The sequence below is a fragment of the Stegostoma tigrinum genome, chromosome 2 (genome assembly GCF_030684315.1).
Source record: "Stegostoma tigrinum isolate sSteTig4 chromosome 2, sSteTig4.hap1, whole genome shotgun sequence".
Lineage (NCBI taxonomy): Eukaryota > Metazoa > Chordata > Chondrichthyes > Orectolobiformes > Stegostomatidae > Stegostoma > Stegostoma tigrinum.
Genome location: NC_081355.1, coordinates 94,070,469 through 94,086,601, shown reverse-complemented (window position 1 = coordinate 94,086,601; position 16,133 = coordinate 94,070,469). Strand labels below are relative to the sequence as shown.

Sequence of the window (16,133 nt, the reverse complement as noted above, 5' to 3'; positions counted from 1 at the left end):
ACTGAGATAATGGTCAGAAGACTGTCTGGATGTTTATTTGGACTTCCAGAAGATGTTTGATAAAGTTGTGCATAGTTAAGTGTCTTAAGGCAGCCCACGGAATTAAAGGCAAATTACTGACATGCCTGGGACATTGATTAGCAAGCACCAAAAAATAGGGATAATTGCTAGGTACTCAAATTGGCAAGATACTAGTGGTATCACACAAGGAAGTGCATAGGGTCTCAATTGTTCACGTTATTACTGACATGGATAATGGCATAGAAAGTTTGCTGGTACCGAAAGGGAGGCAGTATTGTAAGACCGTGTCAATGGTAGCATAAAACTGCAATGCAGTATTGATAGACTAGGTGAATGGGCAAAACTGTAGCAGATGGCGATCACTGCAAGCAAATTTAGGATTACCTATTTTGGAATGGAAAAAGGATTAAGCAGAATACTTTCTAACTGGTGTGAAGTTAAATACACTGAGAGTTCAGGTCCACAGATCTTTAAAATGGTGCAGAAAATAACCAAGAAAGCTGAGTGCTGGCCTCTTACATCTAGAGGACTGAAACACAAGATGCAAAAGTTTTATGCTGCAGTTCTACAAAACCCTGGGTTAGACTCCACTTGAAGTACTGTGAGCAGATTTATGCATCACACTTTAGGAAGGATATGTTGGCCTTGCAGGGAGTACAAAATAGGTTTACAAGAACGATACCTGAACTTCAAACGTGAAGTTATGAGGAGAGTTTATGCAAATTAAGCCTGCTTTCTCTATAATTGAGGAGGTTAAGAGTTGATCTGATCGAAGCCTTCAAGATATTAACACGAAAAGGCAGCATAGACAAAAATAAACTACTCCCATTGTTAGGGATTTTAGAATGAGGAGGCACAGTCTGAGAACTAGGGCCAAATTGTTCAGGAGAAATAAGAGGAAGCATTTCTATATGCACAGGATGGTGAGTGCTTGGAGTACTTCGACAAACAAGAATAGATGCAGGATCAGTTGTTAGTTTTAATTCTGAGGTAGATAATGTTCCTTAAGCAAAGATATTAAAGGATCTGGACCAAAGGCAGGTCTGTGAAGTTGGAGCATGTCATCCATGATCTCATTGAATGGTGAAACGGGCTGAAAGACTTATTTCTTGTCCTGTGTTCTTATGAATATGTTTACAAGTGAGCTAAATATACCCTAGATTGAGGGAGCTAAGGGTCCCGAGGGCAGACAGGAGAGTGGATGGGTGGCCAAAAGCACGTGAATCGTTCACTCATTGAGTGATGGAGCAGGCTTGAGGTTCTGAATGGCTTATTCTCAACTCATGTTCATCCTCATCTGCCAAAATTGCATCATCTTGTGTCATAGAATGGAATTTAACATCTGCCTATTTTGTGAGCATATCTGTATTCTATTGTCGTTAATCCCTTTCATTAGCAAATTTTGAAAATTGGCTTTACATTTTATAATCCAAATCTTCGTGATCTAGCACTGATTCATGGGGAACACTGCCTTTGATCCTTCAGTCTGAAAAACAACCATTTGCCCTGCTTTGTGTTGTATCCAAATTGATGCTGACCCTCTTCTGAGCACTATGTGATATTTTGAACACTTGTATTTTGTTTAAAATCTTCAGACAACACTTACTCCTACTCCATTCTCTTCATCAACCTCTGTTACTTCATCAAAACTAAGAATCCTCAAGCACCATCTTGTTTAGAAATCTGTTCTGGCTCTCCTTCATTAGCTCAAAGTTCTCAAATGGCTGTTTGCACCCCTCTCCTGAAAAAAAAGTTTTTAAAATCTTGGTAGCGCTTGTTGAACTGAACGTTCTTTTGATAGAAGTGTTCATTGACCCTTTCAGTTTGCAGCATTTGCCACTTCCAATTCTCGAGCATCTTGGTGACCTTAGAAATCGTGGATGCTAATCTGTTTTAATATGCAACATTTTCAGGGCAGTGATAAATACATATCATATGTATGGAACAGCATTTTTGGCATCGTTGCTGACATAGAGGATAGCTAATGTTCAGAACTTTGCGCATATTTTTCTTCTTAAGTGCTCTTGTTAAGTTTTTATACAAAAATCTGACAAATGAGGATATGATTTTGCAAGGGTGTATTTTCGTTTTTGGCAATGTGTACATTGTGTACTAGATTTCACTACTGATGTCAGCTCTGAAATACACTACTTTAGTACTATGCTAAAAATAAACTAGCTATATTAGGCAGCTATCCAATTAGGGAAAGGGGTTCTGTAGCTGTCTTGAGTTTTGATTTATTGCAATCTTCAGTATTTTCAGATTCAAATCCTTAATGCAACAGGCAAGTCATAAATGTTCTGTGGCTAGTAGTGGCTGAGCATTCGAGATTGTCCTTTACAATTTAATTAGAATATATTTTGCATAGTTTGTGACCAAACCAGAGCATGATAGCTTTTTCATTTGTGAGTCCACAATTTTGCAAATTGAAATAAAATTGCATGACCATCATGTAAACTTGGTTGCAAGTCCAATTGTTCAGTTGGTCAAATTTGTAGATCACAGCTTAGAAACAGGGTGCTAGTATTTACCAAGGTTCCTCAGTGATAGAAGTGGGGAAGAATCAATGAGAATTTCTTCATTATCCAAGAGTCCAATTTAAAATATTTGTGTGTAAGCTTGAGGTGAGTTTGATGGAAGAATAGCTTATTTCCATTAAATTATAATCTTAAATGGCTGTTTGGATGGTTTACAGGACTGGGTGACGCTAACAGAATCTGATTTTGGCATTCAGTACCTTTTTTGTGAGGTTTTACAAAGCTGAAATGAAAAGTTAGACACGTGTGCTCTTTGTAAACTTTTGAGCTATTATTGAAAACGCATGAGCTTGTGCCCACTAGTGTTAGTAAAATTGCTGAATGTATGCTACTAATCTCAAGTAGTTCGCCCTAAACTCTGTTCTAAAGCAGTAACTATTCTTGTTACTGAAATTTGCAGGACTAGTATGGGAATAGAATTCAGCTAGACAAGATCAATTTTTTTTCAAAGTTCGCTGGATGGAAATGTAATGCAGAATAGACATAGCCCATTGAGAGACAAGAAACTTGAACTGCATCAATTCCCAGCCATCTATGACCAAACTGGCATCAACGGAGGGCGGTGTAGTTAAAAATACCTTTTTATGCAGGATGAAACTGGTGAATAAGTGTCTTGTGAAGATGCAAAATGAACAAGGATATAGTAAGAAGTTTGTTTTTATTTATAGCTACATCAAAACAAAACTTGTACTTTAAAGTTTGTTTTATTCAGTCTTTAGAGTCAGAGGTTTACAGCACAGAGAAAGGTCCTTCGGTCTATTGTATCTGTGCCAGTCAAAACAAGCACCTAACTATTCTAATCCCATTTCCCAGTACTTGGCCCCATAGTCTTGTATACTTACAGTGCCAATCTATACATCCAAATGCTAAAATGTTGAGGATTTCTGCCTCTACCACCCTGTAGGCAATAGTTACAGATTCCACTAACCACGTGAGGTTGGCGGGGAGTGGGGGGTTGGAAATTACCTTTGAATCCCTCTAAACATCCTGCTACACCCCTTTAAATCTGTAGGCTTAGTCATTGATCCCTTCTTCAAGGGAAAAGTTTGTTCCTGTCTATACTGCCTGTGTCCCTGATAATTTCAACACCTCAATCATGTCCCTCACAGGATCCTTGGCTCAAAGGAAAACAACCCCATTGTATCTAATCTCTCTTCATAAATAAAACTCTCCAGCTCTGGCAACATCCTGATAAATCTTTTCTGCATCTTCCACAGTAAAATCATATCATTGCCAGAATGTAGGTTCCAGAACTGCGCACAATATTCTAGTTGTGGCCAAACCAACATTTTTAAACAGTTCCAGTATCGCCTTCCTGCCCGAAAGTCTCTGGTTCAGCCTCAAATGCCGCCTTAACAATGTTATCTATTTGTCCTGTTACTTTAAGGGAATAAGAAGACATGCAACGAGTATTAAGCAGACCTTGGTGGTCTTCACTTGCTGTTCATTTATTCCCTTAGCTCCTTTGTCCTGCCCATCACATCACATTTGTCTACATTGAATTTCACTGGCCACTAATCGGCCTGTCTGACCAGTCCATTGTTGATCTTTTAAAATCTAAGGCTATCTTTCTTGCTGTTTACCACTCCAATGATTTTTGTATCATTTGACAAACTTGTGAATCAACCTTCCTATGTTGAAATCTAAATCATTCATTTACCAGACAGAGCAAGGACCCCAAGACTGATGCCTGTGGAACATCACTCGACAGGCTTTCAATCAGAAACACACCCCTTGACCACCACGCTCTACTTTTTGCCATGCAGCCAATTCTTGATCCAATTAGGCAAATTTTCTTGGATACCATGGGCTCTTATTTACACCGTCAGTCTCTCCCGTGCAAGACCTTATCAAAAGCCTTGCTGAAATCGAAGCAGACTGTACTGAATGCATTGCTCTTGTCTACAAGTGCTTACCTCTGAAAAGAATTTAGTCAAGTTGGTGATCCCTGACAATCTTTTAACAAAACCATGCTGACAGTTTTTGATTAAATCCTCGCCTCTCTAACTGCAGATTAATCTGTCCCTCAGAATTGCTTCCAATAGTTTCCCTGTCGCTAGGTTCACCTCATTGGCCTGTAGTTTTCTGGTTTAACCTTTGCTCCCTTCTCAAATAGCTGTAGCACATTCGCTGTCCTCCAGCTGTCTGACTCCTCTCCTGAGGCCAGAGAGGAATTGGCAATAATTTTCAATGTTCCTGCTATTTGTTCTCTTGCCTGAGTGAACAGCCAGGAACACATTCCAACCAGCTCTGGAGATTTATCTAATTTTCTAAGTCTGCCAGCCCACTCAGGTGTGCCTCTTTGTCTGTGCTAATCTCTTCAAGTATATCATTGTTCATTTCCCTGATTTCTATGCTGTCATCGCCTCTCTCACTCATGAACACTGACACAAAGTATTCTTTTAAAATTGTATCAACATGCTCTGGCTTCACATTCAAATTACCACTGCGGTCCTTAGTGGGCCCTACTCTTTCCCTTGTCTTTTTATGCTTGGTGTACTTGTAAAGTAACTTTGGGATTTTCCTTTTTTTCTGCCTGCAGTCATTGTTTCATGTCCTGGTTTTTGCTTTCCTAATTTCCTTTTAAGTTTCCCCTTGCACACTCTGCACTCCTGTTTGGCTTATGCTGGTCTGATACCTTGGGATCTGCCATAAGCCTCTTTTTTTTTTTCTCCCCCTGTCTTCACAGGATGTACAGTATTGGATATCCTTCAGTTTATGTGTTGCACTCTTTGTCATTATTGGAACATGTTGGCCCCATACTTGCCCTATTTCCTCTTTTTAATCCATCCTGCTGCTCTGAAACAAATTTAACTAAAAGCTTTTGCTACTGGTCCACCCTGGCTAAATTATATCTAATCTGTTTAAAATCAGCCTTCTCCCTGTTTTAAAAGCTTTGATTTCAGTCCCATCCTTCCATAACTATCTATCTTGAATCTGACTTAGTTATGATGCTTTCTGTAAAATGCTCCCCAATGATACTTCAATCAATTGCCTGGCTTCATTACCTAAAATTATGTCCAGAATTGCCGCCTTTCACATCGGACCTTCTACAAACTGGCTTTGAAAGTTCTTTTGGATGCAATTTCTCTAAACCTTTCACACTGACTATTCCAGTTAATGTTGGAGATGTTGCAATCCCTATTATCATAACCCTATGACTTTTATATTTCTCTGAAATTTGCCTACGTTTCTGCTCTATTTCTTCCAGGCTGTTAGGAGTCTTACGGTATACACTCAGCCATGTTTATTGCTCCTTTTTTTTTAGTTTTTATATTACTGTAATTGAGAAAGAATCAATGTTGCAACACCTGGAACATTAGAACAGTATAGCCCAATACAAGCCCTTCAGCGCTCAATGTTGTTACCATCTTAGTAAGAGCAAACTACCCTGCTTGCGTTACATTTTATGATCATCCATGTGCCTATCCAAGAGTGGCTTAAATGTCTCTAATGTATCTGATTCCATTCACCTATCACTCTGTGTAAAGAACCTACCTCTGACGTCTTCCCCTGTACCTTCCTCCAATCACCTTAAAATTATGCCCCCTCATAACAGGCATTTCTGCCCTGGGAAAAAGTCTCTCCCTATCCACTCTATCTATGTCTCATCATCTTATACACCTCTATCAAGTCACCACTTATGCTCCTTCTCTCCAATGAGAAAAGCCCTAGCTCCCTCAGCCTTACCTCATAAGACCTGCCCTCTAGTCCAGTCCTGATAAATCTCTGCTGCACCCTCTCTGAAGCTTCCACATTCTTCCTATAATGAGGCGACCTGAACTGAACACGGTATTCCAAATTTTCACCAGGGTTTTATAGAGCTTTAGCATAACCTCACGGCTCTTAAACTCAATTCCCCTGCCAATGAAAGCCAACACACCGTATGCCTTCTTAACAACCCTATCAACTTGGGTAGCAACTTTGAGGTAATCTATGGATGTGGACCCCATGATCCCTCTGTTCCTCCACACTGCCAAGAACACTGCCTTAACTCTGTATTCTGCATTCAAATTCGACCTTCCAAAATGAATCACTTCACTCTTCTGGGTTGAATTCCATCTGCAACTTCTTTGCCTAGCTCTGCATCCTGTCACTGTCCCATTGCAACCTACAACAGCCGTCCATGCTATCCACAACTCCTCTAACCTTTGCATCTTTGGCAAACTTACTAACGTTCACTTCCAAATTGAAGTCATTTTATAAAGATTGCAAAGACTAGAGGTCCCAGGACAGATCACTGTGGAAGACCGTTGGTCACTGAGCGCCAGGCTGAATGCCTTCCTTCTGTTGCTACCCTCTGTCTTCTATTGGACTGCCGATTCTATATCCAGACAGGCAAATTTCCCTGAATCCCATGCCTCCTTACTTTCTGAATGAGCCTACCATGGGGAACCTTATCAAATGCCTTGCTAAAATCCATCTACACCACATCCACTTGTTCAACCGTCATCAATGTGTTTTGTCACATCTTCAAAGAATTCAATAAGGCTTATGAGACATGACCTTCCCCCTCAAAGCCATGCTGACTATTTTTAGTCAAGCTGTGCTTTTCCAAATAGTATTCATGATTATCTTTCAGAATCCTCTCCAATAATTTTTCCACCGTAAGTAAATCTGACTAGTTGATTAATTCCCAGGGTTATCTCCATTCCCTTTCTTGACCATGTGAATAACATTTGCCACCCTCCCATCATCTGGTACTACTCCAGTAGACAGTGAGGATGCAAAGATCATTGCCATAGGTACAGCAATCTCTTCCGTCACTTCCTTGGTATATCCTGACTGACCGAGGGGACTTGGCTGTCCTCATGTTTTTCAAAATTTCTAACACGTCTTCCTTCCGAGCGTTAACTGTCGGAGCATATCAGTCTGTTTCGTGCTGTCCTCACAAACGTCAAAGTCCCTGTCTCTGGTGAACACTGAAGCAAAGTATTCATCAAGGACCCCCACCACCTCTGACTCTACGCACAAGTTCCCTCCAGTATCCCTGATCGGCCCGACCCTCACTCTGGCCTCCTCTTGTTCCTGACATAAGTACAGAATGCCTTGGGGTTTGCTCTAATCCTACCTGCCAAGGCTTTTTCATACCCTCTTCTAGCTTTCCTAAATCCATTCTTCAGTTCCTTCTTGGTTACCTTTGTAGCCCTGTAGATCCTGTCTGATCGTTGCTTCCTCAACCTTAAGTAAGCTTCCTTCTTCCTCTTGACTAGATGTTCCAAATGTCTTGTCGTCCAAGGTTCACCTTACCATCCCTTCCCTGCCCCAATATTCATAGCAAGTCCTCCCTAATAACCTCCATATTTCTGTTGTGCATTTCCCTGAGAACATCTGTTCCCAATTTATGCTCCACAATTCATGCATAATAGCATTGTAATTCCCCCTCCCTCCCAATTAAATACTTGCCCATACCATCTGCTCCTATCCCTCTGTGTGACTATTGTAAAGGTCTGGGAGTTGTGATCACTGTCAACAAAATGCTCTCCCACAGAGAGATCTGACACCTATCCTGGCTCGTTGCCAAGCACCAAATCCAATGTGACCTCCCCTGTAGTTGGCCAATCTATGTAGAGTCAGAAATTCTTCCTGGACACGTGACAAAACCTGCTCCATCCAAACTATTTGCTCTTAGGAGATACCAGTCTATATTAGGGAAGTTGAAGTCACCCATGACAACAACCCTATTACTTTTGCACCTTCCCAAAATCTGCCCAGTCTGTTCCTCAGTGTCTCTGTTGCTGCTGGAGTTCTATAGAAAACTCCCATTAAAGTGACTGATCCTTTCCTGTTTCTGACTTCCACCCATACTCCGCAATGACCTCCCTTTCTGCAGCTGTGGTACCATCCATGATTAGAAATACCACTCCCCCACTTGTCTCCTCTTTTGTGGTGGCACGCTGGGTCAGTGGTTGGCACTGCTGCCTCAATGTCAGGGACCCAAATTTGATTCCACCCATGGGCAACTATCTATTGTTGCACATTCTCCCTTTGCCTGCATTGGTTTCCTTGCACAGTCCAAAGATGTACAGGTTAGATGGCCATGCTCAATTGTCCAAAAAGTTTGGGGATGTGTAGGTTAGTTGGAATAGTCACGGCGCATGCAGGGCTACAGGGATAGGGTAGGGGATAGGTCTGGGTGGGATGCTGTTCACATGGTTGGTTTGAACTGAATGCGTTGTTTGGTCTGCCCCCAGACTGGAGGGATTCTGATTTTTTTTTTTCCTCTTCTCCTGAAGACTCTCTATTAGAATATTGGGCTGCCAATGCTGAGCCGCCCTCAAATATGCGTGTTATACCTCAGTGTTCTAATTTTTGCCCTCCCTGCCTCTTTTTTTTGTTAGACTCCAATGCATTGGAAGAAATCCAATATTGCCAAACTCCCTTGCATCTAACTGGCCTTTAATTTCATAGTCTTATTGACTACCTTGCTGTCTGTTCTAATTTTGCTTGTTCATCTCGCCCTGCTGAAACTGCTGTCTTTCTCCCGCTCCTTCGTGCATCCTCTCGTTCCCTCGTGCTGCAATGTGCCTTTCCATAGAAAGTCTGAAAGAAGCATTGGTTTTTGATATTTAGACCCATACAGCTCTGTGATGCAGGACTCTGCTTTCCAGTCTGATTCTGGGCACGCACATAAAGGTGAAAATTGATTATCAACTTGTCCCGAACAAGGAGTTGATCTCAACTGAGTATTGCAAATTGGCACGTTTCAAGGTCCAGAACTGTGTGCTGAGGGAACCGCTAAAGGTTGGGACAGCTGTTGTCAAGGAGCAGTGGGGAAAGACCAATATTTGAGGTCTTTCTGCTGAAGTTAGCTGGGGGTCTGTTCAGTTATTGGACTCTCCTGGTTCCTTGATGCACGTGAATGTAGTCATGTATGTGTAAGAGATGCTTTTGGTATGTCGGGACAGGCTCAAACACAAATGTTTGTTTGCATACTTGATATCTACTGTATGGAACTGAATTTGTGACAGTGTATATTTACGAAGAGATTTCTGTGACCAAAACATTTTTGAATTAAGTTTTTTTTTATAATGTTCAAGGTTATGGGAATAGTGCAGGTACTAGTATATTTTTGGTGCCACAGTCATGATGGGCCAAAGGGCTTCATTCATATGGTATGATTCTATGATTGAGAATAATGTTGGAAGATATACACGTCTACTTTAGGAAGAATATAAAAGTAGAGAGGTAGAATGCAAAGCATTCTTCTCTTGTCTGCATGGGTTTCCTCTGGGTGCTCGGGTTTCCCCCCTCAGTTCAAAGATGTGTAGGCTAAGTGGATTGGCCATTCTAAATTGACCATAGTGTTCAGAGATTTGTGGGTTATAAGGGGATGGGTTGGGGTGGGATGCCTCAAGGGTTGGTGTGGACTCTTTGGGCCGAAGGGCCTATTTCCACACTGTAGGGATTCTGTTATTAAAGAAGACACTGGCACAGAATTGGTTTACAGGTATAGGTGAGATCTTGCTGTTGGTGGGGTATGCATTCCCGAAGAATGTCACAGCCTGTGATTTTCCTCAATGGCAAAATGACCGATTGCACATGCTTGATATTTATGAAGGATGAGTATGCAAACAGAAGGACTTGCTGCATGCAGTCTAGTGATTAGGAAGGTGCATGGAATATTGGAGAATGGAATAAGACGATATTGGTTGGATGTCTGGAGTATTTTTGATTTTTAAAAAAATTTTAATCTCCATTCAAAGAAGCTAATTGCACTAGAAGCAGTTCAGAGGCGGATCATTCAACCCAGTTCTGGGATGAAAAGCTTGTCTGGTGAAGAAAGGTTGAACTGATTGGGCCTGTATGCACTAGAGTTTTGAAAAGCATGGGGTGATCTTAGTGAAATATAACATTTTGAGAATACTTAATACAGTTGATTCTGAGAGGATGCTTGTCCACGTAGGAGAGGATACAACTGGGGGCACATGTAAAAATAAGAGGTCTTGCTTTTAAAAATGGATGAGAATATTTTTCTGCAGGTTGTTAATTTGTGCAGTTCTCTTTGCCAAAAATATAGTGGCTGTTGGATCATTGAGTTTATTGAAGGCTGAGTTAAACAGCATTTTGACAGAATGGAGTTGTGTTATGTGGGTGCAAGTATAAAAGTGAAGTTGAGATTACAACCAGATCAGCCATGATTTTATTGAATATAGGAGCATGCTCAAAGGACAAAATGTTCTCTTTTTCTCCTGAGTCCTGTGTCCATTATCAACAGTATCACAGTGCCGACAGCTGTCTTTGGCAAATGAGAAGCTTAAATAATCAGAGCAGTGATAGCTGCATTGATATTTTATGATTCTGAAACCTAAGAATGGCCTTTCCTGTTTGTGTAACAACATGGAGATTTTCATGGGCATTTTCTGTTTTTAAGTCTGAACAAAATTGTTCTGCATTTTTTTATTACTAACTATTTGGTACCTGTTACTAATGATAATGGACTCCAATGATTTTTCTCATCCTTTTAGTCCAGTTCATATTAGTTTCGAAGCTTCGTAATTTGTTTGCTTATCCCTTTGAAAATAACTACTTCTGTCTGTTGGTTTTTCATGGCAGTTTAGTTACCATGATTGGAGGTTGAAGTTTTCCTTGTGTCATAGTCATAGAGCTGTACAGCATGGAAACAGACCCTTAGATCCAATTCGTCCATGCTGACCAGAAATCCTGTATTAATCTAATCGCATTAGCCATACCAGTCTAAACCCCATCTAAGCATGTACCCTTCCAGATGCCTTTTAAATGTTGTAATTGTACCAGTTTCTACCACTTCATACAAGCACATACCATATATGCACCATCCCCTGTATGAAAAAGTCATCCCTTAGGCCCCTTTTTAAATCTTTTACTCCCCTCACCTTAAACCTATGCCGTCTAGTTTGGGACTTGGCTACCCTGAGAAAACCACCTTGACTATTATCCCTATCTATACCTTCATGATTTTATAAACTACTATAAGGTCATCCTTCAGCCTCTAATGCTCTAGGGAAAATAGCCCCAGCCTATTCAGCCTCTTCCTGTAGTTCAAACCCTTCAACCTTGGCAACATCCTTCTAAATCTTTTTTGAATCCCTTCAAGTTTCATGTTTTGCCTTTACCTTTAAACAAAGGGTCTTAACTATTGAGGGTTTAAATTCTTCAAATTAAACACTCTTTTTTTAACAGTCCAGGTATGCCATTTGTAATCCTAACATCTGTTGTTGCACATGGGGAACCTGGGATGTTTGTTACACTCTCTCTACTCTATTGCCATGGTAGGGCTTTTTTAAAATTGCAGCTGTGCCTTCTCGCAATAAAGTTAACGACGGCACAAAAACGGAAGTTGCTGGAAAAATCTTAGCAGATCTGGCAGCATCTGTGAAGAAAAAAAAATCAAACAATGTTTCGGATCGGGTAACAAAGTTAACAATGGGTTTTACGACACAAATATTAGGAAATTCAGTGTCATAACTGGCTTCATCTGGCTCATCAGATAGAGGAAACTTATTTAAAAGCATTTCACCAGCCACCATACCCCTCTTTCTATATTGGTGACCAGGCTGTGTCCATAATAAGATGTATGGTACTGCAGGTTAATTGAGTGAATTAAATGCCCTTTTTAAGTGGCATGTCTTGACAAAGTATCTAGGGTGCTCTGTGCTAAGGGGTTCTACTGTGTCTCATTAAAGCAGGGATGATCATCCAATGAAGTACGTTAATTTGGGAAAAGTATTGAAATATGAAGTAAATGCAGATTGAATTACTAATTATGGTTATCATGGTGCTGCAGATTTGTGTCCTTCCCTCGTTGGGCCTTAGGAAGACATTAGCCTTCAGTTTTTAAAGAGGCTGCAAACCTCAACTCATTTTCCAATAGTTTATCTTTGCTAAAAAGCAAGAATTTTCATTTTGGCAGTGAGATATGGAAAATTTATTTTCATCTTTTTAAAAGAAAAACTATGTATCTTTTGTATTTCTGCTCCCTGTTTACCTCAAGGAATTTAAAAGGTAAGGTTACCACATCAAGTGAAGAAGTTAGCAATGGAAATGGAATCTCTGAAAACCAAAAAAAACACCTAATGATTCAAAATGTGGCTGTGTGGGGGGTGGAGCAGGAATTGATTAGAGTTTTCCACTACATTAAAACCAAGGTCCGCCAAAAAAAACAGTGTGAAGCTGGATGAACACAGCAGGCCGAGCAGCATCTCGGGAGCACAAAAGCTGACGTTTCGGGCCTGGACCCTCCATCAGCCAAAAGAAAATTCACGTTGTGACTTGAATCAGTCTGCCATGTGAGAACATCTCCATTATCAGGCAATCATCTGAGAGTCAAGATAGCACAGACTTTTTTTAGAGCAGTAGTCTTGGTCCTTATATTTTAAAGTTCTGTCATCAATTCCCCTCTGTTCGCAGGAGTGGAAGTGAGTCAAACACCTTCGTGTTTATTTCCATTCACTCAGCTTGGGATAGGAGATAGATGACATCTGGAATTTTTGACAAGTATCTGTGAAAATTTGCAATACAGGACCAGGCAATGATCATAGCTTAGAATAAAAACCTATCTCTGTTTTGATAATGCCAATGTCCTTTTGTGTCATTTTTGTTGGGGATTTTAATTGATTCTGTTGTTTCAACTTTGATCTTATAGCCAAATGTAGTGGTAATAATCAGCACTTGAACTTCTCTAACTGTGTGCTCCCTGGTCCAAAAAATGCAGCTTTTACAGTGCTCATCACACCATCCAGGTTTAATGGTGCCCCTCATGTGCATCTGTAACCTTCTAATCATCTCTTGCTTTCTTTCTCTACCACCTAATGCAGTGACTCGCCATCCTTTTTGTTGCCACCTTGGAAGATGATGTCAGAAACTTAATGGTACGTCATTAAATCCATTATTTGTATTGTTGGAATGCCATCCTTTTCCAGCTAGAACATTTTGACTTTATACGACAGTTGCTTTCACTGCCGAGTTAAAATCCTTTAATTCCCTATCTCACATTTTAATTACTAAAAACGGTATGTTTTCGGTACAGCCTTACCAGTTTAACATACTGAAGATAAATAAACATTCTTATAGATAAATACAACTCTAAAAGCAGGCCAGATTAGAATATGTGATTTGGATTAACCATTGACAGAACTTTTGGCATCACCAACTTTCGTTTTTCTGTTCAAGTTTGATATTTATCATTGAAGCTATTCTGTTTTCCTGGAATTGTATATAATTTTTAAATGTGCTCAATATCAGGGTTCTTACAAAAATTCTCAAGGCAAGAAGTTTAATTGAAGCCTAATTTACTTTAGCTAATGCCTTGGTCATCTTTTCATTTAATGATGTATACCATGTGAACTCAAAGATTTAAACAACAGAAAGTTGTCATCTGGCCAATTGTGCCTGTGCCAGCTTTCTTGGGATAGCAATCGACCTTGACTATTCACCAAATATTTTACATTTTCTTCATCTGTTTCTTTTAAACTTTCGATTCAGCTTCCATTCTTAATAGTTGGTTATTTCTAGCCATTATTTTCATCCTATCCTGATGACTTGTTTCATTCTTGCAGAAAATAAACTTTTTATCTGCTTTACCTTGTTAGATAAATCACTGATCCTTGGAAGTTATTTTTTCCAATTTGCCTAAATGCCATATCTCAAGTTTGGACACCTTGATCATTCATCCGCCTGCTTTTCAAAATGAAGAACTCCAGTTTTTTTTGGCATCTCATCACTACACCAAAAAATGGGAGATTAATCTGTACTGCATTTTCTCCCAGACCTTGATATTGTTAATGCAAGATGGCCAATGTTGGAAATGTTTACTTGTGATCCAATAGTGGTTTGTGTGGCTTGCTTATTTTCTTGTGTTTATCCTTTGAAGACTTTCTTTTTAAAAAAAATTTTTAAAAAAACTGTGCTTTCATGTTTGGTGCTTGATCAGATTGCTGTCTCAGAACAATTTCACAGGCTTCTGCTTTAACAGTATATCATTTGAATGTTGGGTAATAGTAAATTCTGTTTCTTAAACAGTTGCTGTTATTGGAAGGTTTCCTTCACCCAAGGTCCTGTTTATCTTTTTCTTCACCATGGTTTATTTCAGTATTGTATTCTACGACATGTTGTCTACAAATTGAGCGTGTGGATGTCTTCTCAATCATGTCTGCTGATATTAATGTTGGTAACAATCCCAGTATTTCAACTTAAGATCTTAAGGGATCTTGACAGAACAGATGCTAATGTTTCCCTTGTGGGAGAGCTTGGAAATAGTGATATAGTTTGAAAAAATAAGAGGTTATCCATTTAAGACAAATGGTGAGAATTTTCTTTCTGATGTCTCGCTGTCTTTGCAAATCTTCTCCAGAGAGTGGAGAAGTTAATAAATTCCTGACTAATATGGGATCAAAGGATATTTCGGCTAGGTAGGCTGCCATAATCTGATCAACCATCATTTCATGAAGTAGTGGAGCAGACTTGGAACTTAAATAGCTGATTTTTGCTTCTAATTTGTATGTTACTACTTTGGTTTGTTGCAAACTTGGAAGTTTGCTTATTTGAAAAACAGTGAATGGCTGAAAGGGCCACACAACATTGCAGGTTTTAAGACATTTACTGCAACACAAATCATAAACAACTTTTTGATAACTATTTAGTATGCATACTATACTTTGAACAATTCAAAAAAAGTATTCCCTGCCATTTTAATGCGTAAAGTGACTGAATTTTTCCTTTCCTCCTAGTGGATGCACTGGTAGCATTCTTCCAAGAATCCTTAGTTTCTAGGAAAGACCCGGAACATTGCCAGTTTTTCAATGTAACACCATTTTTCAAAATGAGAGATGGACAAAAAATAGGTAGCTCTAGGCCATTTAGTTTAGCGTCTTTCATGGGAAAATGTTAGTCTATTATACAGGATGTAATGGAGAAACATTTAGAAACACAATATAATCAAATAGAGACAGCATGGGGAGATAATGCCTGATAAGTTTATTTGAAGAGGTATCACCTGGGTTTATACAAAAGGGAAGCAGCAATATATTTGGATTTTCAAAAGGTATTCTATAAGATACTGCATATAAGGCTGTTTAAGACAAGAGCTCATGATGTCAAGAGTAGTATATTAGTATGGATAGAGGATTAATTAACTGATGGAAGTCAGAGTTGGGATACAGGGAGCACATTCAGGATGGCAACCTGTAACTCGTGGAGTGCCACAAAGACCAGTGCTGGGTCTACAGTTAGTCACAACATATTACTGACTTGATGACTGAGGTGAATGTACTATCATCAGGTTTTTAAATGAGAGGGAAGGCAAGCAGTGAGGATGAAAGCAGGAGTCTCATGAGGGGGACAGACCAGTTAAGTGAGGGGATAAAGCATAGTTGGATTGTACTATGGGAAAATGAGGGATTATTCATTTTGGTGGGGCGAGAAAAAAGCAGAAATTGTTAAATAGGGAATGATTACAGCAAAGGATTTGGGGATCCTTGTGGATGAAACACAAAGATCGAGCATTTATGTTCGTTGGGTAATAGGGAAGGCTAAATGGATTATTGAGCTTTGTCAAAGAAATGGAATACAAAAATAGGCATTGATAAAACTTGAGAC

General features: G+C 39.7%; 1 protein-coding gene across 12 annotated transcripts in view; it reads left to right on the top strand.

Annotated features, from left to right (window-relative positions):
* The window catches only part of grb10b (growth factor receptor-bound protein 10b), a 173,888-nt gene that overhangs the window by 17,223 nt on the left and 140,532 nt on the right, over positions 1-16,133 (top strand). For 7 of the 12 annotated variants that reach the window (XM_048557110.2, XM_048557076.2, XM_048557050.2 and 4 more), the window contains one exon: positions 13,355-13,408. The exons of the other annotated variants lie outside the window; for them this stretch is intronic. The gene's annotated coding sequence lies outside the window, so the exon portion shown is untranslated. The remainder of the gene's footprint in view (positions 1-13,354; positions 13,409-16,133) is intronic. 12 annotated transcript variants of the gene reach the window in all.